This window comes from Myotis nattereri (assembly GCF_964212035.1).
Source record: "Myotis nattereri genome assembly, chromosome: 15".
In the NCBI taxonomy this organism is placed as follows: Eukaryota; Metazoa; Chordata; class Mammalia; order Chiroptera; family Vespertilionidae; genus Myotis; species Myotis nattereri.
The window spans coordinates 39,107,187-39,134,153 of NC_138090.1; the positions used below are offsets into that span (position 1 = coordinate 39,107,187).

Genomic DNA, 26,967 nt, shown 5'->3' on the forward strand with positions numbered 1-26,967 from the left:
AAGCTACCCTCGAGTTCCGAGTTCTGCCCGCTGCCAGACAGTCCAGTTTCTCCCCGTATGAGTCCTGGGTCCCCAGAGACTTCCTGGAACTAGAGTTCAGAGCAGTTGGGAGTCTGTGACTCCTCCCGATTCAAGAAGACAGCCGTGTCCTCAGGTACCAGCCCCTTTCCGAGCGCGCTCGAGCCTCCGTACCTTTGTACTTTACTTCCGCAGCTCCTGACCCTCAATGTGCTTTTCTCTTTCCTTCTAGTTGTAGAATTTCCACTCCGCCAGCCTTCCTGTAGTTCTGGATGATGTCCGTTTTGTCTTTTTATTGTGTTTTTGAAGTTGTTGTAGGAGGCGGCAATTTTGGTGTTTCCCTATGCCGCCATCTTAGTTTCTCTCCGCGTTTCTCTTTTTTTAAAAAAAATATATTTTATTGACTTTTTACAGAGAGGAAGGGAGAGGGACAGAGAGTTAGAAACATCAATGAGAGAGAAACATCGATCAGCCGCCTCCTGCACACCTCCCACTGGGGATGTGCCCGCAACCAAGGCACATGCCCTTGACTGGAATCGAACCTGGGACCCTTCAGTCTGCAGGCCGATGCTCTAGCCAACTGAGCCAAACCGGTTAGGGCTTACATGTTTCTCTTTTATTATATAGGATAATTCTGCAGCTGGACTGACCTGGCCTTTGTCTCCTCCATGCTGCTTTGGTGGCCTCATAAAGGCCCCAAATACTGGGGAAGAAGGGATAAAGAATAGCGTTAAAACTCTAAACTATATCAACAAAAGCTGGGATAGTTACCAGGAAGAAAGAATAATTATATTATCTCCCTCATATTACATGGGAGGGTTAACAGATAATTTTATTTCCCATACATTGATATGGGTAAACTGCATGTTGTGTGAACTATATCTCAATAAAAAATGTTACTTTAAAAACCCAATGGGATTGTAATTTGGGGGGTGGGGAGGAGAGTTGAAACATTTATTCTAAAGTGTCTCTGAAGAAAAACGTATTAAGTAGAACTTATCCTACTGGATATTCGCATGTGCCATCAATCTAAATAAATAGTATTATAGCAGCACAAACATAGAACAATGGCAGAGAAGAGGGGACCCAGAAATACATGCCATCGTGTTCAAGAATTTGGTGTCTACTCACATCAATGACACAGCAACCAGAAAGTTGTTCAATTAACACTTTGAAAAAATGTATCAATTCTGGATGGATTAAATAATAACATTTAAAATTTACAAAGAACTAAAAATATCTCAGTTATGAAAAGAATTTTACAAATATAAAGATAACATATGAAATTGCAAGGGTAAGTCGGTAAATTTGACTACGGAAAAACCAACAGCATTGAAACAATATTTACATGCAAGTGACAACAGGAAATGGAGAAATATGTGCAACATGCTTGCATGTATGACAGAAAGAGTTTAGTGTCCTTCATTAATAAAGAATTCTGACATATTTCAAAAGAGAAAAAAAAATACACACACACACACACACACACACAAAGAATTCTGACAAATGAATACTCAAATCTCCAAAATAATGAAATGGATATACAAAAGCAATAAAATTGACTGATTAAAATGTGAAAAAGCACATTAATAAAAAATTCAAAATAAAACAACAGTGAGATATTTTTTGCTATAATATTCAAAATTGACAAGTGTATTAGGGTTCTACAGGGAAACAGAACTAGTATTAATTAATTAATTAATTAATTAATTATTAATAGAATTGACTCAAGAAGAGAGAATCCCCCCTTCCTCTGCCTTTTTGTTCTACTCAGGGCCTCAAAGGATTGGATCACATCTGTCCACATTGGTGAGGGTGGATCTTCTTTACTCAGTCTGCTGATTCTAATGCTAATTTCTTCTAAGACACACTCACAGACACCCAGAAACAATGTTTCACCAGCTATCAAGGCATCCCTTAGTCCCGTTAACATATAAAATTGGCCATCACAGCAAAGTTTGGCAACCCCTCTTTTAGATCACTCCAATTTCAGTGACAGGTTGACTACAACTTCATGAGAGATTTTGAGCCCGGAAAGCCAGTACCAAATTCCTAACTTAAAAAGCTGAGTAAGATAATAAATGGTTATTGTTGCATGATACTAAGTTAGAGGTTATTTGTTATACAGCAATACATAACTAATACTTGTCAGACTGGATAAGAAAGCAAAATTCATGCTATCTATCAAAGTCACAATTTAGATTTAAAGAGACAGTAAGTTGAAAAATATATACAATGCAAACAGTAAACATAGGAGAGTCAGAAGGACAATATTACTATCAGACACAATAGCTGTTAAAAGAAACTTTACTAGAGACAAAGTAGTGGGACATTTCGTAATAATAAAATGGTCAACATGTCAGCTATATGTAACAAGTATAAATGTTTACTATAACAGAGCCTCAGAATATATGACAGAATTGAAAGGACAAATAGACAATTAACCATCATAATTGTAGATTTAAATACGTCTATTTCAGTAATTGATAGAACAACCAAAATTTACTGAAATTAGTAACTGTCAATCAGTTTGACTTAACATTTAACACTCCTTATTTTTAGAGAGAGAGAGAGAGAGAGAGAGAGAGAGAGAGAGAGAGAGAGAGAGAGAGAAACATCAATGTGAAAGAGAAACATCAGTGATCTGTCTCCCCCACATGCCCTAACCAAGGACCATACCTGCAACTTGGGTGTGTGCCCTGACTGGGAATTGAACCTCCACCTTCTGGAGCTTCCATGCTCCAACCAACTGAGCCACACTAGCCAGGGATTAGCACTTCATCCTAACAAAAGCAGGATGTAATGCATTATTTCCATACACTTGGAAAATTCTCCAGAGGAGTCCATTTGCAATGCCATAATATAAGCCCGAATAACTTTATACAAATTGAAATCATCCAACGTATGTTTTTTAACCATAAAGGAACTATTCTTAGAATCCAGCTTATAAAAATAAATATAGGAGTCTCTAAATAGGTGGAAATTAAACACACTTCTAAATGACCCACGTGTCAAAAAAGAGATCAGAAGAAAATTTAGGAAATATCTTGAGTTGAATAAAAACAAAACCATAACATAGCCAAATGTACAGAATGCAGGTATAGCAGTATATAGATAGAAATGTATAACTTTAAATACAAATAAGAGAGAAATACTTAAAATTAATCTTAGCTTCTACCTCAAGAACTAGAAAAAGAACAGTAAATAAAACTCAAAGTAAATGGGAAGGAAGAAACACTAAAGATCAGAGTGAAAATCAGTGAAATAGAAAATATAAAAAAATAGAGAAAATCAATGAAACCAAAATTAATAAACTTTAGCAATTCTGACCAAGCAAAAATTCCCAAAATAAAGACTAAAGGAATGAATACCACTAACAACCCTATAGGAAATAGAAAAGTACTATAAGGGAAAATTTTTTGTTGTTACTAATCCTTACCGAAGAATATTTTTCCATTGATTTTTAGAGAGAGTGGAAGGGCAAAGGAGAGACACAGAGAGAGAAACATGAATGTGAAGGAGACACATCAATTGGTTGCCTCCCACATGCAGGCTGACCGGGCTGGGGATCAAGCCTGCAACCGAGGTATGTGCCCTTGACTGGAATCAAGCTCGAGAGCCTTCAGTCCATGGGACAAACGGGCGAGGCATAAGGGAATATTATAAACAGCTTTTGGCAAACAAATTAGGCAACTTACATGAAATAGACATATTCATAGAATGACACAAATTACCAAAACTGACTCAAGAAGAAATAAAAAATATATAAGTAGACCTATAGCAAGTACAAAAATTGAATAAATAATTAAAAATATTTCCACAAAGAAAAGCCTAGATCCAGATGGTTTCAATAGCAAATTCTCAAATATTAAAGGAAAAAATATAAATCTGACATAAACTCTTTCAGAAATAGTGAGGCAGAGGGAACACTTTCCAAATCATTGCATGAGGTGATTATTACCCTGACACCAAAGTCAGACAGATACCAAAAGAAACTACAGACCAATATCTCTCATGAACATAGATGCAAAAATCCTTAACAAAATATTAGGAAACCGATCCACTCTATGTCTAAAAATAATTATACTCCAATACCAACTGGTATTTATATCAGGAATTCAAGGTCGATTTAACATCAGAAAATTAAATCGTGTAATAAAACAATGAAAATCTCAATAAACACAAAAAGAGCATTTAACAAAATCCAACACCTTTTATGATACAAAGAAAACAAAAACTTTCAACAAACTAAAAATAGAAGTTAATTTTCTCAACCAAGACACGTCATAATAACGATGGCAAATGTACAAGTCAAAGACAGAATCTTAAAGGCTGCAAGAGAGAAACAGAGAGTTACCTACAAAGGATCCCCCATCAGATTATCAAATGATTTCTCAACAGAAACACATCAGGCCAGAAAAGAATGGACAGAAATTTACAAAGTGATGTAAAGCAAAGGACTGAATCCAAGAATACTCTATCCAGCAAGGCTATCATTCAAAATTGAAGGGGAAATAAGAAACTTCACAGACAAAAAAAAAGGCTAAGGGAGTTTATCACCACCAAGCCAGCAATGCAAGAAATGCTAAAGGGACTGGTGTAAAAAGAAGAAATAAAAAGCTCAGAAAGAAAACAGCCAGACAAAAAAAGAAATGGCTACAAACAAGTACCTTTCAATAATAACTTTAAACGTAAACGGACTAAATGCTCCAACCAAAAGACATCGACCCATACATTTGCTGTCTACAAGAGACCCACCTCAGAAGAAGGGACTCATACAGACTGAAAGTGAAGGGATGGAAAAATATCTTTCAGGCAAATGGAAATGAAAAGAAAGCTGGGGTAGCAATACTTATATCGGACAAAATAGACCTCAAAATGAAGGCCATAACAAGAGATAAGGAAGGCCACTTCATAATACTAAGGGATCAGTATAACAAGAAGATATAACCCTGATAAACATATATGCACCCAATGCAGGAGCACCCAAATACATAAAAAAACTCCTGGAAGATATCAAAGGAGAGATCGACAACAATACAATCATAGTAAGGGACTTTAATACACCACTGACATCACTGGATAAATCCTCTAGACCAGGGGTGGGCAAACTTTTTGACTCGAGGGCCACAGTGGGTTCTTAAACTGGACCGGAGGGCTTGAACAAAAGCATGGATGGAGTGTTTGTGTGAACTAATACATGTTAACACTGCTGCTGGTGAAGGAGTGGAGGGGAGAGCAAGAAACCCACGGCTGCTCTAGACAAACAATCAGCAAAGAAACAGCAATCCTAAATGACTCACTAGATCAGATGGACTTAATTGACATCTTCAGAACACTTCACCCCAAAGCCACGGAATATACATTCTACTCAAGTGCTCATGGGACACATTAAAAAATAGACCACATATTGGGTCACAAACAAAGTCTCCCTAAATTCAAGAAGATTGAAATCATGCGAAGCATCTTCTCAGACCATGATGGCATAATATTAGAAATAAACTACAATAAAAACAACCCAAAATACTCAAACACTTGGAAGCTGAATAGCATGTTATTAAATATTGATTGGGTTACCAGTAATATCAAAGAAGAAATTAAAAACATCCTGGAAACTAATGACAATGAAAACACGACAATACAAAACCTATGGGACACAATGAAAGCAGTCCTGAGAGGGAAGTTTATAGCTCCACAGGCCTATCTCAAAAAACAAGAAAAAAATGGTAGTAAATCATCTAACTCTACATCTCAAAGAATTAGAAAGAGAGCAACAAGAAAAGCCCAGAGTGAGCAGAAGGAAGGAGATAATAAAGATTAGAGCAGAAATAAATGACACAGAGACCAAAAAAACAATACAGAAAATCAATGAAACCAAGAGCTGGTTCTCTGAAAGGATAAACAAGATAGCAAACCTCTAGCCAGGCTCACCAAGAAGCAAAGAGAGAGGACCCAAATAAACAAAATCAGAAATGATAGAGGAGAAATAACAACAGACCCCACACCAATACAAATGATTGTTAAAAAATACTATGGACAACTCTACTCCAAAAAAACTAGACAACCTGGAGGAAATGAACATATTCTTAGAAAAATACAACATTCCAAAACTCAATCAGGAGGAATCTAAAAATCTCAATAGGCCAATAACTATGGAAGAAATTGAAGCAGTAATCAAAAAGCTTCCAGCAAACAAAAGCCCGGGGCCAGACGGCTTCACAGGGGAGTTTTACCAAACATTCAAGGAAGAACTAAAACCTATCCTCCTCAGACAACTACAAAAAATTCCAGAGGAAGGGACACTTCCAAGCTCATTCTATGAAGCCAGCATCACCCTAATACCAAAACCAGGTAAAGACAACACAATGAAAGAGAATTACAGGCCAATATCCCTCATGAACATAGATGCCAAAATCCTCAACAAAATCTTAGCAAATCGGATCCAGCAGTACATCAGAAAGATCATACACCATGACCAAGTAGGATTTATCCCAAGGATGCAAGGATGGTACAATATCCGAAAATCAATAAACGTGATACATCACATAAACAAATTGAAAGAAAAAACCACATACTCATATCAATTGATGCAGAAAAAGCATTTAACAAAATCCAACACCCATTTTTGATAAAAACTCTTGGCAAGGTAGGAATAGAAGGATCATACCTCAACATAATAAAAGCCATATATGACAAGCCCACAGCCAACATCATACTCAATGGACAAAAACTAACACCATTTCCCCTAAGAACAGGAACAAGACAGGGATGCCCCCTCTCACCACTCCTGTTCAACATAGTACTGGAAGTATTAGCCATTGCAATTAGACAAGAAGAAGAAATAAAAGGCATTCAAATTGGAAAAGAGGAAGTAAAACTGTCCTTATTTGCAGACGACATGATATTATACATTCAAAACCCTACAGACTCCATCAAAAAACTACTAGACTTAATACATGAATTTGGCAATGTAGCAGGATACAAAATTAACCCCAAGAAATCTGAAGCATTTCTATACACCAATAGTGAACTTTCAGAAAGAGAGACTAAAAAACAATCCCATTTACCATTACACCAAAAAAATTAAGCTACCTAGGAGTAAACTTAACTAAAGAGGTAAAAGACCTCTACTCAGAAAACTACAGGACATTGAAAAAAGCGATAGAGGAAGACATAAGCAGATGGAAGAACATACCGTGTTCATGGATTGGTAGAATCAACATCATTAAAATGTCCATACTACCCAAAGCTATCTATAAATTCAACGCACTTCCCATTAAAATACCAACGGCATATTTCACAGACCTAGAACGAACTCTCCAAAAATTCATCTGGAATAAAAAAAGACCCTGAAGAGCTGCAGCGATCCTGAGAAAGAACAAAGTAGGTGGGATCTCAACACCGGATATCAAGCTGTATTACAAAGCCACTGTTCTCAAAACTGCCTGGTACTGGCACAAGAACAGACATATAGATCAATGGAATAGAATAGAGAGCCCAGAAATCGGCCTGAACCAATTAATATTTGACAAAGGACGCAAGAACATACAATGGAGTCAAGATAGTCTCTTCAATAAATGGTGTTGGGAAAATTGGACAGATACATGCAAGAAAATGAAACTAGACCACCAACTTATACCATACACAAAAATAAATTCAAAAGAAATAAAGGACTTAAATGTACGATGGGAAACCATAAAAATTCTAGAAGAATCCAAAGGCAACAAAATCTCAGACATATGCCGAAGCAATTTCTTCACTGATACAGCTCTAGGGCACTTGAAATTATAGAGAAAATAAACAAATGGGACTACATCAAAATAAAAAGCTTCTGCACAGCAAAAGAAACCATCAACAAAACAACAAGAAAGCCTACTGGGTAGGAAAACATATTTGCCAATGTCATATCTGATAAGAGCCTAATCTCCAAAATTTATAGGGAACTCATACAACTCAACAAAAGGAAGATGAACAATCCAGTCAAAAAAATGGGCAAAGGATCTAAAAAGAAACCTTTCAAAAGAGGACATTCAGAAAGCCAAGAGACATATGAAAACATGCTCAAAGTCGCTAATCATCAGAGAGATGCAAATCAAAACAACAATGAGGTACCATCTCATACCTGTCAGAATGGCTATCATCAACAAATCCACAAACGACAAGTGCTGGAGAGGATGTGGAGAAAAAGGAACACTCGTGCACTGCTGGTGGGAATGCAGGCTGGTGCAGCCACTATGGAAGACAGTATGGAGTTTCCTCAAAAAACTAAAAATGGAACTCCCATTTGACCGTGTGATCCCACTTCTAGGAATATATCCCAAGAAACCAGAAACACCAATCAGAAAGGATATATGCACCCCTATGTTCATAGAAGCACAATTCACCATAGCTAAGATCTGGAAACAGCCTAAGTGCCCATCAGTAGATGAATGGATTAGAAAACTGTGGTACATCTACACGATGGAATACTATGCTGCTGTAAAAAAGAAGGAACTCTTACCATTTGCAATGGCATGGATGGAACTGGAAAGCATTATGCTAAGTGAAATAAGCCAGTCAATGAAAGGAAAAATACCACATGATCTCACTCATTCATGGATAATAAAGACCATTATAAACTTATGAACAAAAATAGATACAGAGGCAGAACTGCCTCAAACAGACTGTCAAACTGCAGCGGGAAGGCCGGGGAGGGTAGGGGGGCAGAAAGGGGGGGGGGTAAGAGATCAACCGAAGGACTTATATGCATGCATATAAGCATAACCAATGGACACAAGACACTGGGGGGTAGGGGAGGCCAGGGGATTGTCAAGGGCTGGGGAAAAAAGGAGACATATGTAATACCCTTTGTAATACTTTAAGCAATAAAACTAAAAAAAAAAATAATAAAATAAAAAATAAAATAAAATTACCTAACAAACTGCAGCTGGGTCAGAGAGACCCAGAACATCCAAAAGAAGGCCCAAGGCCCCACAGCAGCTTGCATTGCTTCACAGCTGGGCCTCATCTGGGCAACTCCAAAGCCCAACCAAGGGAGAGGAATCTGCAGATCTCTCCATAGCTCCTGCTGGGTAGCCTCAGGCAGAGGCTAAATTAGCATCTCCTTAGCAATCCAAGAGCCAGTGTACCCAGTGATCAGATTGGGACCATCCAGATTAAAACTCCTCAGATCCATAAAGGACACACTCAGGGGGCAGACTCGGTAAGCACCAAAGCCCCACTGAAACAAGTCTTGTCCCAGAAGGGTGTCTTGAGCACAGAAGTTCTCCCACTGTAGACACAGTTGATTCCCACAGACAAATGGTTTGGAGATCAATTCCTCCCAGTGATATCAACAACCATCAAGGCTTAACTACAACAAGACTGTGCACACAGCCCACAAAGGGGTGCATCAAGAGTGTCCACCTCAGGTAATTCGGGAGGCTGAGCCACTGGGCCCTATAGGACACCTAGCACACAAAGTCACTCTATCAACACAGGGAAGCAGCCAAAATGTGGAGACAAAGAAACAGATCAGAAATGGAGGAAAGCAAACTACTGGATATGAGTTCAAAACCACGGTTATAAGGTTTTTCAAGAATTTTCTAGAAACAGCCAATAAATTTAGTGAGACCCTAAAGGATATGAAAAAGGACCAACTAGCCGTAGCTGGTTTGGCTCAGTGGATAGAGCGTCAGCCTGCGGACTGAAGGGTCCCAGGTTTGATTCCGGTCAAGGGCATGTACCTTGGTTGCAGGCACATCCCCAGTGGGGGGTATGTAGGAAGCGGCTGATCGATGTTTCTCTCTCATTGATGTTTCTTTTTCTTTAACATTTTAAAAAAAATCTTTATTGTTCAGCCAAAACCGGTTTGGCTCAGTGGATAGAGTGTCGACCTGCGGACTGAAAGGTCCCAGGTTCGATTCCGGTCAAGGGCATGTACCTGGGTTGTGGGCACATCCCTGGTGGGAGATGTGCAGGAGGCAGCTGATCGATGTTTCTCTCTCATCGATGTTTCTCACTCTCTATCTCTCTCCCTTCCTCTCTGTGAAAAATCAATAAAATATATTTTTAAAAAAATAAAATAAAATAAAATCTTTATTGTTCAGATTATTACATTTGTTCCTCTTTTTCCCCCCCATAACTCTCCTCCACCCAGTTCCCACCCCAACCTCCTCCCTCACTCCCCACCCACTGTCCTCATCAATAGGTGTATGATTTTTGTCCAGTCCTTTCCCTCCCAAGAATAGTCAGTCCACTCCTTTTCTATGCCCCTGATTCTATTATAATCACCAGTTCATTCTGTTCATCAGATTATTCACTTGATTTTCAGATTCACTTGTTGATAGATGTGCATTTGTTGTTTAAAATTTGTATCTTTACCTTTTTCTTCTTCTTCCTCTTCTTAAAGGATACCTTTCAGCATTTCATATAATACTGGTTTGGTGGTGATGAACTCCTTTAGCTTTTTCTTGTCTGTGAAGCTCGTTATCTGACCTTCAATTCTGAATGATAGCTTTGCTGGATAAAGTAATCTTGGTTGTAGGTTCTTGGCATTCATCACTTTGAATATTTCTTGCCACTCCCTTCTGGCCTGCAAAGTTTCTGTTGAGAAATCAGCTGACAGTCGTATGGGTACTCTCTTGTAGGTATCTGACTGTCTTTCTCTTGCTGCTTTTAAGCTTCTCTCTTTGTCTTTTGCCCTTGGCATTTTAATTATGATGTGTCTTGGTGTGGTCCTCTTTGGATTCCTTTTGTTTGGGGTTCTCTGCGCTTCCTGGACTTGTAAGTCTATTTCTTTGACCAGGTAGGGGAAGTTTTCTGTCATTATTTCTTCAAATGGGTTTTCAATATCTTGCTCTCTCTCTTATCCTGGCACCCCTATAATTCAGTTGTTGGTACGCTTGAAATTGTCCCAGAGGCTCCTTACACTATCTTCATATTTTTGGATTCTTTTTTCATTTTGCTTTTCCAGTTGGGTGTTTTTTGCTTCTTCATATTTCAAATTGTTGACTTGATTCTTGCGATCCTTTAGTCTGCTGTTGGGAGTCTGTATAATATTCTTTATTTCAGTCAATGTATGCTTAATTTCTAGTTGGTGCTTTATCACAACCTCGAGGGTCTCATTAGATTTCTTGTAGGTCTCATTAAGTTTATCGGCAGTTTCTAGAATATTCTTGAAAAACCTTAAAAATGTGGTTTTGAACTCTATATCCAGTAGTTTGCTTTCCTCCATTTCTGTCATTTGTGTCCTTTTTCTTTGTCTCCACATTTTTTATGCTTCCCTGTGTTGATAAAGTGGTTTTCTGTGCTGAGTGTCCTCTAGAGCCCAGTGGTTCAGCCTCCCCAATTACTTGAGGTAATTGGTGCACCCCCTTGTAGTCTTTGTGCATAGTCTTGTTGTAGTTAAGCCTTGATTGTTGTAGGTATCACTGGGAGGAATTGACTTCCAGGCCAATTGGCTGTGAGAATCAGCTGTGTCTGCAGTGGGAGAACTTCTGTGCTGGAGACACCCCTCTGGGGCAAGACTTGCTTCAATGGGGCTTTGGTGCTCACTGAGTCTGCCCCCTGAGTGTGCCCTTTATGGTTCCACAGAACTGCAAACTGGATGGTCCCACTCTGACTTCTGGGTACACTGGCTCCTGGATCTCTAGGAAGGTGCTAATCTAGCCTCTGCCTTAGGCTATCCAGCAAAAGCCTCCCTGCAGGGCTTGGGCGGGGTGGGTCCCACGGGATCAACAGGGCGGGGGTAGCAGTTTTGGCTGCTCTCAGAGGCCCCACTTCTCAGTGTCTTGGCAATTTCTGGAAGCCCCTCTGAGAGAAAGCTGCCCTCGAGTTTCAACCGATGCCAGACTGTCTCGATTCTCCCATCTGAGTCTGGGTCCCCTGAGACTCGCCTGGAATTGGAGCTCAGAGCCCGAGACTCCCTCCCAATTGAAAACAACAACCGCGCCCTGAGCCACCAGCCTGCTCCGTGTGCGCCTCTGTACCTTAGTATTTTACTTCCGCACTGCGCCTCCTCTGAGTCTCGATATGCTTTTCTCTTTCCTTCTAGTTGTAGAATTTCTACTCAACCAGCCTTCCTGTGGTTCTGGATGATGTCCGTTCTGTCTTTTAGTTGTATTTTTGAAGTGGTTGTGCGAGGCAGCAAACTCCGGTGTTTACCTATGCCGCCATCTTGGTTTTTTCCTCATCAATGTTTCTAACTCTCTCTCTCTCTCCCTTCCTCTCTGTAAAAAATCAATAAAATATATTTTTTTTAAAAAAAGAAAAAGGACCAACTAGAAATTAAGCATACACTGACTGAAATAAAGAAGAATATACAGAGATCCAACAGCAGACAAGAGGATCCCAAGAATCAAGTCAAAGATTTGAAATACGAAGGAGCAAAAATCACCCAAATGGAAAAACAAAAAGAAAAAAGAATCCAAAAATATGAAGATAGTGTAAGGAGCCTCTGGGACAATTTCATGTGTACCAACATCCGAATTATAGGGATGCCAGGATAAGAGAGAGAGCAAGATATTGAAAACCCATTTGAAGAAATAATGACAGAAAACTTCCCCTACCTGGTGAAAGAAATAGACTTACAAGTCCAAGAAGCACAGAGAACCCCAAACAAAAGGAATCCAAAGAGGACCACACCAAGACACATCATAATTAAAATGCCAAGAGCAAAAGACAAAGAGAGAAGCTTAAAAGCAGCAAGAGAAAGACAGTTAGTTACTTACAAGGGAGTACCCATACGACTGTCAGCTGATTTCTCAACAGAAACTTTGCAGGCCAGAAGGGAGTGGCAAGAAATATTCAAAGTGATGAATAGCAAGAACCTACGACCAAGATTACTTTACCCAGCAAAGCTATCATTTAGAATTGAAGGTCAGATAAAGAGCTTCACTGATAAGAAAAAGCTAAAGGAGTTCATCACCACCAAACCAGGATTATATGAAATGCTGAAGGGTATTCTTTAAGAAGAGGAAGAAGAAGAAAAAGGTAAAGATAAAGATTATGAACAACAAATACATATCTATCAACAAGTGAATCTAAAAATCAAGTGAATAAAAATCTGATGAACAGAGTAAACTGGTAAATATAATAGAATCAGGGGCATAGAAAGGGAGTGGACTGACAATTTTCGGGGGGGGAAGGGGTGTGGGGGGTGTGGGAAGAGACTGGACAAAAATCGCACACCTATGGATGAGTACAGTGTGGGGGGGGGGTAGGGTAAGGGCAGCAGGTGGGGTGGGAACTGGGTTGAGGGGAGCTATGGGGGAAAAAATAGGAAAAACTGTAATAATCTGAACAATAAAGATTTATTTTTAAAAAATAGGCAAACGATTTGAACAGACTGTTTACAATGAGAATGTGTAAATGGCCAGTAAGCATCAGCACTTACAGGAAAATGCAAATTAAAACCACAATGGGATGACAATTCACATCCACTAGAATGGCTAACGTTGAAGTGAACAAACAAGCAGACATCTGACAATACTACCAATGGTGAGGGTGTGATGTAACTTTCATACATTGAGGTGCAAATGCAGAATGGTTTCACCACACTGGGAACAGTTGGGCAGTTTTTATAAAGTTAAGCACACACTGACCACATGACCCAGCAACTCAGCTCCTGGGAATTTACCCAAAACAAATCAAAACATACGTCCCCACAACAACTTGTTCATACCGTCTTAATTCATAGTCACCAAACTCTGGAAACAACTCAAATGCCCACCAACAGGTGACTAGATAAACAAATGGTGGTGTGGCCATCGGATGGGTTACTACTCAGACAGAAAGGAATGGCTTACATACATGCAAACCATGAAGGAACCTCAAACACATTCTGTTGAAAGAAAGGAGCCAGACAGAAAAGAGCATGGACCCTAGTTTTACACAAAATTTTTTTAAAATATGTTTTTATTGATTTTTTAGAGAGAGAGAGAGGAAGGGAGAGGGATAGAGAGACAGAAACATCAATGAGAGAGAAATATCATCTATTGGCTGCCTCCTGCAGGCCCCTACAGGGGATCGAGCCTGCAACCCGGGCGTGTGCCCTGACTGGTAATCAAACCAGTGACCTAGTTCCTGGGTCGACACTCAACAGCTGAGCCACACCAGCCGGGCTACACAAAATTTGAGAGCAGGAAAAACTGCTTCATGGTGACAGAGAGCAGATCAGCGGCTGCCAGGTGCGCAGGGCGTGGGTAGGCAGGGCTGATGGAAATGTCCTCTCCCTGACAGTGATGCTGTGCACACACCGTATGGATTTATCAAAATTCATGGACTGTACACCTGGGAAGGGTGGATTTTATTGTATGTACATTACACCTCAGTAAAGTTGATATTAAAAAACCAAACAGCCCTAACCTGTTTGGCTCAGTGGATAGAGCGTCGGCCTGCGGACTGGAGCGTCCCAGGTTTGATCCCAGTCAAGGGCATGTACCTTGGCTGTGGGCACATCCCCAGTGGGGGTGTGCAGGAGGCAGCTGATCGGTGGTTCTCTTTCATCGATGTTTCTAACTCTCTATCCCTCTCCCTTCCTCTCTGTAAAAAATCAATAAAATATATTAAAAACAAACAAACAAACCTCAGTTTCCAGGGTGGATCACATTAACCAAGCTCTGGTCTCTGCTCCACCATCTATGTGATGTGTGACCCTGAACAAGTCCCTTAATCTTGTGCATCAGATGCCTCCTTTGCAAAGTGGGCTATCTACCTCAGGGGTCATTTTAAGGATTGAAAGAATGGTTAGCACAGTGACTAATGTAGTAGGGACTCAGGAAATGTATCTATCTACCTACCTATTTATCTATATTCATAGCTAAATTGGGATTCATATTATATGTACATGAATGTACACACATATACATATACTATGAATCTCAATTTCCCCAAAATATAGAGTGTAGATGAATTATTATAGAAAAAAGACTGGAAGGACACATCTAATATATAGAGAGAGTGATTATTTCAGAGTGTTAAAATTATGGGTGATTTTTAAATTATTATTCAAAATCCTGTGCACATTTTATAATCTGGATGGAAATTATTATGAAAGATAAAAAGCAGTAGGCTGACGTAGGTCCCAGGACACTCACGGAAGCATAGTTTGGTTGTAGCAGATGCTGTGACAGCACCACATTCGTGCTGTTCCTCCTTGCGATGGAACACGAGGCAGCCAGCAAAGTGATTGAAGTTGGACACATATTTGCTAAGTGACACAAGCGAGGTCAATGGGCAGAGGATGCTACGGCTTATGCAAAGAAACTGCATGTTTACAGGAGCTTAGAAGAGCTTTTGAAAGCTACGTAAGACATGGTAACAGCAGGATCCTCCCAGAAAAGAGGATATATTTATCTATAATAATAAAAGCATAATATGCTAATTAGACTGGGCTTCCTTTTGGACGTCCTTCCATCCTCTGGACAAAGCTGGGGCTGTGAGGGAAGCCCAGGTTCCAGGTGCCACAGGAAAGCCAGTGCCGGCAGTTGGGGGAAGGAAGGCCTACTCTTGCATGAATTTCGTGCATCGGTCCTCTAGTATATTTATATTTACTAGTATATATAATCTTTTCCCAATTTTTAAAATTGTGGTAAAATACATATAACATAAAATTTGCCATCTTAACCATCTTTAAGTGAACAGTTCAGTGGTATGAAATGCATTTACAATGTGTGCTACCATCACTACCATTTATCTCCAGAATCCTTTCCATCTTGTAAAACTGAAATTCTATACCCATTACATAATAACCCCCAGTCCCTCTGCCCCTCAGTCTCTGGCAGCCATCATTCTACTCCTGTCTTTACGATTTTGACTACTCTGGGTACCTCTAAGATTTGGATTCATACAGTAGTTGTCTTTTTGTGACTGGCTTTTTTCACTTAGCATATTGTCCACAAGGTTCTTCCATGTTGTAGCACATGTCAGAATTTCCTTCCTTCCTTTATTTTTTCTTCTGTTTTTTTTTTTTTAATCCTCACCCAAGGATATTTTTCCACTAATTTTTAGGTAGAGTAGAAGAAAGGGGAAAACAGAGAGGAACACATCGATTGGTTGCCTCTGCAGGAGCCCCAACCAGGGCCCAAGCCAGGGAGGAGCCTGCAACCAAGGTACATGCCCGTGACCTGAATTGAACCTGGGGATCTTTGGTCCGCAGGCCGACACGTTATCCACTGAGTCAAACCAGCTAGGGCTCCTTCCTTCTTTTTTAAGGCTGAACAATAGTTCATTGTCTGTATATACCCCATTTGCTTACCCGTTCATCTAGCAATAGACATTTGGGTTGCTTCCATGTTTTAGCTATTGTGAATGATGTTGCTGTGAACACGGGGGTACAAATATTCATTTGAGGCTTTGAATTCTTTTGGGAATATAACAAAACATGAAATTGCTGCATCACTGAGGAATTACCATACTGTTTTCACAGCAGCTATGCCATTTACATCACTCCAACAGTGCACAAGGATGCCGATTTCTCTACATCCTTGCCAACATTTGTTATTTTCTCTTTTCTTTTCTTTTCTTTTCTTTTCTTTTCTTTTCTTTTCTCTTCTTTTCTCTCTCTCCTCTTTCTTTCTCTTTTTCTTCTTTCTTCCTTCCTTCCTTCCTTTCTTTCTTTCTTTCTTTCTTTCTTTCTTTCTTTCTTTCTTTCTTTCTTTCTTTCTTTCTTTCTTTCTTTCTTTCCTTAGTGGCCATCCTGATGGGCATCTCATAATTTTGATTTTCCTAAGGACTGGTGATATTGAGCATCTTTTAATATGCCTATTGGCCATTTGTATATCTTCTTTGGAGAAACGTCTATTCAAGTCCTTTGTGCATTTGTGAATATTGTTGTTGAGTTTTAAGAGTTCACTATTTCCCTAACTGGTTTGGCTCAGTGGATAGAGTGTCGGCCTGTGGACTGAAGGATCCCAGGTTCGATTCCAGTCAAGGGCATGTACCTTGGTTGCGGGCACATCCCCAGTAGGGGGTGTGCAGGAGGCAGCTGATCGATGTTTCTAACTCTCTATTCCTCTCCCTCTCTGTAGAAAATCAATAAAATATATATTTTTTAAAAAGTTCACTATTTATTGTGGATATTAATCTCTTATCAGATATGTGATTTGAAAATGTTTTATCCCATTTTGTGGGTTTCCTTTTTACTCTGTGAATAGTGTCTTTTGATGCACACAGAAAAAATAATTTTCATGAAGTCCAATTTATCTATTTTTTTCTTTTGCTGCCTGTGTCTTGGTGTCATATTCAAGAAATCATTGCCAGCCCTAACGGGTTTGGCTCAGTGGATAGAGCGTCAGCCTGCAGACTCAAGGGTCCCAGGTTCGATTCCGGTCAAGGGCATGTACCTTGGTTGTGGGCACATCCCAAGTAGGGGGTGTGCAGGAAGCAGCTGATCGATGTCTCTCTCATCGATGTTTCCAACTCTCTATCCCTCTCCCTTCCTCTCTGTAAAAAATCAATAAAATATGTTTAAAAAAAAAAAAGAAATCATTGCCAAATCCAAAGTCATGAAGATTTTGTCCTATGTTTTGTCAAATAACTTTATAGTTTACTGCTTATGTTTGTGTCTTTCATCAATTTTTTAAATTGTTGACAGTATTACAGCCGAAACCGGTTTGGCTCAGTGGATAGAGCGTCAGCTTGCGGACTGAAAGGTCCCAGGTTTGATTCCGGTCGAGGGCATGTACCTGGGTTGCAGGCACATCCCCAGTAGGAGATGTGCAGGAGGCAGCTGATCAATGTTTCTCTCTCATCGATGTTTCTAACTCTCTATCTCTCTCCCTTCCTCTCTGTAAAAAATCAATAAAATATATTTAAAAATAAATAAATAAATTGTTGACAGTATTACAGATGTATCCTATTTTCCCCTCCTTTACCTTCCTCCACCCAGACCCTACCCACCCCCGCCAGATCTTCACCACGCTATTGCCTGTGACCATAAACCATGCATAACCTATATAATAAAAGCCTAATATGCAAATCGACCAAACGGTGGAACGACCTGTGGAACGACCAGTTGCTATGACGTGCACTGATCACCAGGGGGCAGACGCTTAACGCAGGAGCTGCCTCCAACCCTCAGGCCCCAGGCCAGCCAAGGTGGGTGCCAGTTGGGGCCCCCAATCGCCCTGCCAGTTGTCCTGAAGAGGGTGGTGACCGGCAGCAGCAGTTGGGGGTGAGGCTGGTCAGCAAGCAGGCGGCACCACTGGGTGGGAGGCAACTGGTGGCGGGGAAATTGGGGGATGGGACCGGCAAGTGGGTGGTGCCAGGCCCACTAAGGCAGGTGCCAGCAGGGGCCCCCTGATTGCCTCACCGGTCACCCCACAGGTTAGCCCTGATCGCTGGCCAGGCTTAGGGACCCTACCTGTGCATGAATTTCATGCACCAGGTCTCTAGTAAGTATATAAGTTCTTTGGTTTATCTCTTATCCCCCGACCCCAACATGGAGATATGTCAGTCTGTCCCATCCTCCATGCCTCCATGCTTTGGGTCTTATTTAGTTGGTCAATTCATTTTGTTCATTAGATCCCACAAATAAGTGAGATCATGTGATATTTGTCTTTCTCAAATTGGCTTATTTCACTTAGTATAGTAGTCTCCAGGTCATCCATGCTGTCCCAAAAGGTAAGAGATTCCTCTTTTTTACAGCTGCACAGTATTCCATTGTGTAAATGTCCCACAACCTTTTTTTTTTCTTCTTTTTTTTTAAAATATATTTTATTGATTTTTTACAGAGAGGAAGGGAGAGAGATAGAGAGTTAGAAACATCGATGGGAGAGAAACATCGATCAGCCGCCTCCTGCACATCTCCCACTGGGGATGCGCCCGCAGCCCAGGCACACGCCCTTGACCGGAATCGAACCCGGGACTCCTCAGTCCGCAGGCCGACGCTCTATCCACTGAGCCAAACCGGTTTCGGCGTCCCACAACCTTTTTATCCATTCATCCACTGAGGGGAACTTGGGCTATTTCCAAATCTTAGCTATTGTAAATAATGCTGCTATGAACATACAGGTGCATTCATTCTTTATGATTGGTGTTTTAGATATATATATATTGGTGTTTTTAGGATATATTTCCACAAGCAGAATTGATAGGTCAAAAAGAAGTTCCATTTTTAATTTTTTGAGTAAACTCCATGCTGTTTTCCATAGTGTCTTCACCAATCTGCATTCCCACCAGCAGTGAACTAGTGTTCGCTTTTCTCCACATCCTTGCCAGCACTTGTTGTTTATTGATTTACTAGAGGCCTGATGCACAAAATTCGTGCAAGAGTAGGCCTTCCTTCCCTCAGCTGCTGGCATCGGCTTCCCTCTGGCACCCAGGACCCGGGCTTCCCTCCAGCCCCAGCTTCGTCTGGAATGACGTCTGGTCTAATTAGCATATTACCCTTTTATTATTATAGATTGAAAGCAATTCTGACAGGTGTGAGGTGATATCTCATTGTGGTTTTCATTTGCATTTCTCTGATGATTAGTGACTTTGAGCATTTTTTCATATGTCTCTTGGCCATTTGTGTGTCCTCTTTGGAGAAGTGTCCATTCAAGTCCTCTGCCCATTTTTTAATTGGATTGCTTGTCTTCCTTTTGTTGAACTGTATGAGTAGTTTATATATTTTGGAGATAAACTCCTTATCAGATGCCTCATTGGCAAATATGTTCTTCCATACAGTAGGTTCCCTTTTCATTTTGATGGTGGTTTCTTTTGCTGTGCAGAAGCTTTTTATTTTATGTGGTTCCATTTGCTTATTTTTCCCTTTGTTTCTTTTGCCCTAGGAGATGTAACAGCAAAAATTCTGCTATGTGAGATGTCTGAGATTTTACTGCCTGTGTTTTCTCCTAGGACTTTTATGGTTTCATTGCTTCCATTTAAGTCTTTTACCCATTTTGAGTTTATTCTTGTGTATGGTGTAAGTTGGTGGTCTAGTTTCATCTTTTTACATGTGTCTGTCCAGTTTTCCCAACACCATTTATTAAAGAGACTGTCTTTACTCCATTGGATGTTCTTGCCTCTTCTGTCAAATATTAATTGACCATAATGATGTGGGTCAATTTCTGAGGTCTCTGTTCTGTTCCATTGGTCTATATGCCTGTTCTTGTGCCAGTACCAGGCTATTTTGATTACAGTGGATTTCTAGTATAGTTTGATATCCAGTATTATGATCCCTCCAACTTTGTTCTTCTTTCTCAGGATTTCTGCAGATATTTGGGGTATTTCATGGTTCCATATAAATTTTTGGAGTATTTGTTCTACTTCTGTGAAATATGCCATTGTTATTTTAGTAGGAATTGCATTGAATCCATAGATTGCTTTGATTAGTATGGACATTTTAATGATGCTAATTCTTCCAATTTATGAACATGGTATACATTTCCATTTGTTTGTATATTCCTCTACTTTTTTATTGCTTTCAATATTATATTCTTTTTTAACCTTTATTGTTCAGTGTATTACAGATGTCCCCCTTGCCTCCCATTGCCCCATCCTCCCTACCCTCTGAAATTCATCAGTCTGTTCCATGCTTATGGAAGTTTCTAATTCTATTTTATTCATCAGTTTATTTTATTCATTAGATTTCTTGTTTGTTTATTTTGACTTTTAGATTCAATTGTTGATAGATATGTATTTGTTGCCATTTTATTGTTCATATTTTTAAAATATATTTTTATTGATTTCAGAGAGGAAGGGAGAGATAGAAACATCAATGATGAGAGAGAATCATCAATTGGCTGCCTCCTGCATGCCCCCCATTGGAGATCGAGCCCACAACCCGGGCATGCACCCTTGACTGGAATCGAACCTGGGACCCTTCAGTCCCCAGGCTGACTCTCTATCCACTGAGCCAAACCAGCTAGGGCTATTGTTCATATTTTTATCTCTTCTCCTCTTCCTCCTCCTCCCCCCTTTTCTTCTTCTTTTTCTTCTCCTTCTCCTTCTCCTTCTCCTTCTTCTTCTTTCTTCTTCCTCAATACCCTTTAGCATTTCATGTAATATTGGCTTGGTGGTGATGAACTCCTTTAGCTTTTTCTTGTTTGGAAAACTATCTGACCTTCAATTTTACATGAGAGCTTTGCTGGGTAGAGTAATCTTGGTCGTAGATCCTTGCTATTCATCACTTTGAATAGTTCTTGACACTCCCTTCTGGTCTGCAAAATTTCTGTTGAGAAATCAGCTGACAATCATATGGGTGCTCACTTGTAGGTAACTAACTGCTTTTCTCTTGCTGCTTTTAAGATTCTCTCTTTGTCTTTAGCCCTTGATAATTTAATTATGATGTGTCTTGTTGTGGGTCTCTGTGGGTTCCTCTTGTTTGGGACTCTCTACACTTCCTGGACACGTACGTCTATTTCTTTCACAATGTAAGGGAAGTTTTCTGTCATTATTTCTTCAAATAGGTTTTCAATATATTGTTCTCTCTCATCTCCTTCTGGCACCCCCATAATTCGGATGTTGGCACGCTTGAAGTTGTGCCAGAGGCTCCTTACACTATCTTCATATTTTTGGATTTTTTTTTTCTCTTCTGATTGGGTGTTTTTTGCTTCTTCATATTTCAAATAATTGATTTGATTCTCAGACTCCTCTGGTATATTGTTGAATCCCTGTAAATTATTCTTTCTTTCAGTTAGTGTATGCTTAATTTTTGACTGGTCCTTTTTTATGTCTTTGACTTTCTCACTAAGATCCTTGAAAGTCTCATGAGGATCCTTGAGTAACTTTATACCCATGGTTTTGAACTGTGTATCCAAAAGTTTGCTTGCTTCCATTTCTTTCATTTGTGATGTGTTTCTTTGTCTCCCCATTTTGGCTGCTTCCTTGTGTTTGTTTCTATGTATTAGGTAGAGCTGCTATGTCCCCTGGAATTGGTGGAATGCTCAGCTCAGGTGTCTGAGCCACTGGGCCCTATAGGACACAGACTGTATCCTATAGGGCCCAGTGGCTCAGACACCTGAGCTGAGCATTCCAGGTGAGTCCCTGTGTGGGCTATGTGCACAGTCATAATTGAGCATCACTGGGAGGAATTGACCTCCAGGCCAATTGGCTGTGAGGACCAGTTGCAGCTACATGGGAGAGTTGCTGCACAGGAAACACCCCTATGGATCAGGACTGCATCAGCAAGGCTTTGGTGCTCACTGAGTCTGACCATTGAGTGTCACTTGTGGATGTGTAGGGTTGTAATCTGCTATGCTCTGAAGCTGTTCAGTGGGTACATTGGTTCTAGAGCCTCCAGGGAGATGCAAAGTCAGCCACTGCCCAGGGCCACCCTTCAGGAGCTACTTGTATGGGGCTTGGAGGTGCCCAGGTAAGGCCCAGCTGTGAAACAAGGCAAGCTGGTGCTAATGCAGGGTCTTGGGCCTTATATTGATAAGGGCATGCTGACCCAGCTGAAGCTTGTTTGAGAGATTTTAGCAATGTCTGAAGCTTGACCAAGGACAGGCTATTTATATGCAAAAGTCACTGCAAACAGATTGGGTGGGGTTATAAATTGGATGAGGCAGGCGCTCAGGGAATCACCAGGGCAGAGCAAATAGATATGGCTGACATTCAGCCCTGTGACCAGGGAGGTCTCAGCATGGGAACAATGACCCCTGCGAGTACCTCCATCTGGAAGAATGCTGCCCCAATTTCCTGCCCTGATGCCAGACAATCCAGTTCCTCTTCATATGTGTCTGGGTCCCCCAGAGCCTCGCCCTGGTGTTGGAGCTCAGAGGAAACGGGACCTTGTGTGTGTTGGTCCTTTAAAAGGAACACCTGAGTCTCCAGCAACCTCTGTGTCACTGAGCCCCAATCCCCACTGAGCCCATAGTTATGAGGACTTCACTTCCCAGCTCTGGGAGCCTAGGCTGGGGGTCTGGTGTGGGGCTAGGACCCCTTGCTCCTCATAGGTGCCTCCACAGAGAGGATCTTCCTCCCAATTAAAACGCCAAACATGGGTATCGGTACAGCCAGTTCCATGCCTCCGCCCCTCCTACCAGTCTCAGAGTGCTTTCTTCTTTACTTCTCTAGTTGTAGGACTTCCACTCTGCTAGCTTTCAGGTGGTTCTGGATGATGGTTGATCTGTATTTTAGTTGTAATTTTGATGTGGGTGTGGGAGGCAGCGATATAGGCATTTACTTCTGCCACCATTTTGGTTTTCTCTGCCTATTATAGTTTTTCTATAAAGAAGTCTGAGTCCTTCAGCCATGTCCTTCTTCAAGATTTTCTCTATTCAGTTTTCCTTCAAAATCCATATGAATTTTAAGATGGGTTTTTCTATTTTGGCAAAAAGTCATTATTAACATTTTAAGAATAGTGTCTTCCAGCCCATTAAAATGAAATGTCTTTTCATCTATTTATGTCTTTAATGTCTTTCAGCAATTTTTTCTTATTTTCATTGTACGTCTTTCACCTCCTTGATTGATTTCTAAGTAGTTTATTCTTTTTGGTGCTATTAGAAATGGACATTGTTTCCTTAATTTCATTTTCAAATTCTTCACTATTAATATTGGAAAATGCAATTGATAATTGTATGTTGACTACATATCCTGGACTTTGCAAAATTTGTTTAACAAGTTTTTTGTTTTAACAATTTTGGAGGGAATCTTTAGGGGATTCTATATATAAGGTCATATCATACATATATGATATAGATTAATACTATATATATTTTTAAGTGACAAATAAAAAGTTTTAAATACAGTGCAAACTTCAGTATTTTTCCTGAGCCATTTATAAATAAGTTGCCAATACACTGACTCTTCACCTTCAAATACTTTATTTTGTTCAAAAAATAGCATCTGGGCCACTGACTTCTCATTCACTCTTGTGCACCAGAGGTGGCACTGGTGCCAAGACATCCAACCACGAGGTCTGCCAGGAAGCCAATCACGCTGGAAATTGGTACACAGCCTCCAGACCGCAGCTGAATGTGCCACTAGAGGGTTGGCTTTCACAAGTACAGTCTACGAAAAGACCTGCTAGAGCATTGCTGCACCCATGCAGGATATACTACTGTGGGCTTTGTGCTACTCATGCTTATAAACAAGTGGATCCATTTATTACCCAGAGAATTTGCATTCTCAGGCCTTCTTGTCTTGTGCTCCTCTCTCCATGTGCACTTTCCAATGTGGATGTATATAGAACACCTCTGTATGACCTTCATATTGACAAAAAGATTTACAAGGGCCCTGGCCAGACATCTCAGTTGGTTAGAGCATCCACCAGCTACAACAAGATTGCAGGCTCGGGGAGAACCAAGATGGCGACGTAAGGTACAGATCTGTGCGTGCTGTCTCCCACAACAACATCGAGACTACCAACTATAAAAGAAACAGCTGTCATTCAGAACCATGGGAAAGCTGGCCCAGTGGAAGCTCTACAACTGGAAGGAAAGAAAGAAGAGCATTGAGACTGAGTAGGTTGTGCAAAGGCTCCAAGAACGGAGGTACGGAATCGTGTGCCAGGATGGCTGCAACTGGATGCGCGGTTTTTTTCAACCAGAAGGGGATTTGGATTATCAAATCCACTGAATGTGGTTGGGGAGGGATACTAAGCTCCCAGACCCCTCCGGGGAGAAGTGGGACAGCCTTGCAACGACCCGGAGAGCAAGAGTGGCTGTCTCGCGGAATTGCTTACTGGCTCGCTGGCACTCGGGGACGCGAGTCGCTGAGTTGCGGAGAGGCGAGTAGAAGCGGAGACGCCATTGCGCTTGGCCCCGCCCTGGTGAGTCGCCAGGCTGGTAACTGGATGCACAGTTTTTTTTCAACCAGAAGGGGACGCGAACTATCAAATCCACTGAGCATGGTTGGGGTGGGATCCTAAGCCCCCAGACCCCTAAGGGGAGAAGCGGGATGGCCTTGCAACAACCCGGAAAGCGGGAGTGGCTGTCTCGCGGGGCTGCTTGTCGGCACTCGGGGGGGACACGAGTCACTGAGTCTCGGAGAGGTGAATAGATGCAGAAACACCATTGCCCTTGGCCCCACCCTGGTGATTCCCGAGGACCCCACCGTACTCAAATTACATCCTCAACCAAGCTGTGCTAGTGACACAAAGAGAACCACCAACGCTTTTGCAGGCCAGCCCAGCAGAATGCAGATTTCAACTCCTCGCATACATAAGGGGCACAATAAAGAAGCAGAATCAGGTTCGGAGGAAGCCGGAGCCGGACACGGCTGGGCTGGCGACGTGGAACTGCTGTACCAGCAAATGCACAGGCAGGCCCACCAGATCCAGTACCACATGGGACGCTGGGTGACGGCAGACAGGCAGTCTGTGCACTTGATAGAAAACGAAATCCAAGCAAGCATACCAGATATTCAGCCACCAGGAATGCCTGGAGATTTTGTCCAAAAAGGAGCCGCCCAACAAAGGACAGAATGCCAAACTTCGTGTCGCTGAGACGGCCCCTGTGAGGCTGAGGCGCCCCCACAGGGCCAAGGTGGTCCCTGAGAGGCTGGGACGGCCCAGGCGAGGCTGGGACAGCCCTGGTGGGGGTGGGATGGCCCCTGTGGGGTTGACATGCCCCAGTGAGGTTGAAACAGCCCCGGTGAGGTTGAAACTGGCCCGGTGAGGCTGAAGCGGCCCTGGTGAGGCTGAAACGGCCCATGTGAGGCTGAGACGGCCCATGTGAGGCTGAGACGGCCCCAGTGAGGTCAAGACGGCCCTGGTGGGGTCGAAACGGCCCCAGTGAGGTTGAAACGGCCCCCGTGAGGCTGGGATGGCCCCTGTGAGGCTGGGACGGCCCCTGGGAAGCTGAGATAAATACCACATGAACTCACTCATTTATGGATAATAAGAAACATTATAGACTGATGAACAAAAATGGATACAGAGGCAGAGCAGCATTGAGCAGAATGTCAAACTAGAGTGGGAACCCTGGGGAGGGTTGGGGGGAGTAGGAGATCAACCGAAGGACTTATATGCATGCATATGAGAATAACTAATGGACAGAAGACACTGGGGGGTGGGGGAAGCCAGGGGAATGTCAAGGGGGAGAAAAAAGGAGACATGTGTAATACTCTTTGTAATACTTTAAGAAATAAAAAAAAAAAAAGATTGCAGGCTCGATTCTGGTCAAGAATCAACTAATGAATTCATTAATAAGTGGAACAAAATTAATGTCTTTCTCTCTCTCTCCCTCCCCCTCTTCTCCTCTGTAAATAAATAAATAAATAAAATCAATAAATAAAGATTTAGTCCTGGCCAGTTTCCTCAGTTGGTTGAGCATCCTCCAGTACACTGAAAGGTTGCTGGTTTGATTCCCAGTCAAGTCACATGTCCAGGTTGTGGGTTTTGTTCCTGGTCAGGGTCCATACAGGAGACCACTGGTTGATGTTTCTCTCTCTCTCAAAATCAATTTTTTTAAAATGAAGTTTGTCTTCTATTAAAATATACATATGGAACTATGGAAGACAGGAATGTTTGAACGCATGTCTCTGCAGACAGATGAAGGAAAACACAGTGTTGAAATGCATTTGCCTTACATAGCTAAAGCCATGAAAAACTATAGGGATGAGTTTACCATTATCTCTATCCTGGTTGGAGCTCTGAGTGAGTCAAAAGGATGGAATTTGGAAAACTCTTCAGTAAATATCTAGTGGATCCTGGTAATCTCTTCGTGGTTTCTTCTGATTTCTGCCATTTGAGTCAAAGTTTCCATTACAGTTACTATGATGAATCCCAGAAGGAGACTTATAGAGTCATTGAACATCTACATAAAATTGATATGAATATAATAAAACAATTAGACCCTGTATCTTTTAGCAATTACTTGAAGAAATACAATAAAACTATATGCGGAAGACATCCCATTGGGGTGCTATTGAATGCTATCACAGAGCTCCAAAAGAATGGAGTCAACATGATCTTTTTCTTTTGAATTATGCCAGCCAAGTCAGTGTGGGAACCGGTGAGTTACGCTGCTGGAGCACTCAGTCCTCTGAAGCTCTGATTCCTCAGGGATGCCGCCTGCACATACTCGCACTGTTCCAGGT

At 41.3% G+C, this 26,967-nt stretch overlaps 1 pseudogene across 1 annotated transcript in view; it reads left to right on the forward strand.

The window, feature by feature from the left end:
* Nucleotides 1–26,886, forward strand: part of LOC308530572 (protein MEMO1-like) — a 40,419-nt pseudogene extending 13,533 nt beyond the window's left edge. The window contains exons 2-3 of the transcript in view: nucleotides 23,810–23,988; nucleotides 26,462–26,886. The product of the transcript in view is annotated as a protein MEMO1-like (transcript). The remainder of the gene's footprint in view (nucleotides 1–23,809; nucleotides 23,989–26,461) is intronic.
* Nucleotides 26,887–26,967: the final 81 nt, after the last annotated feature.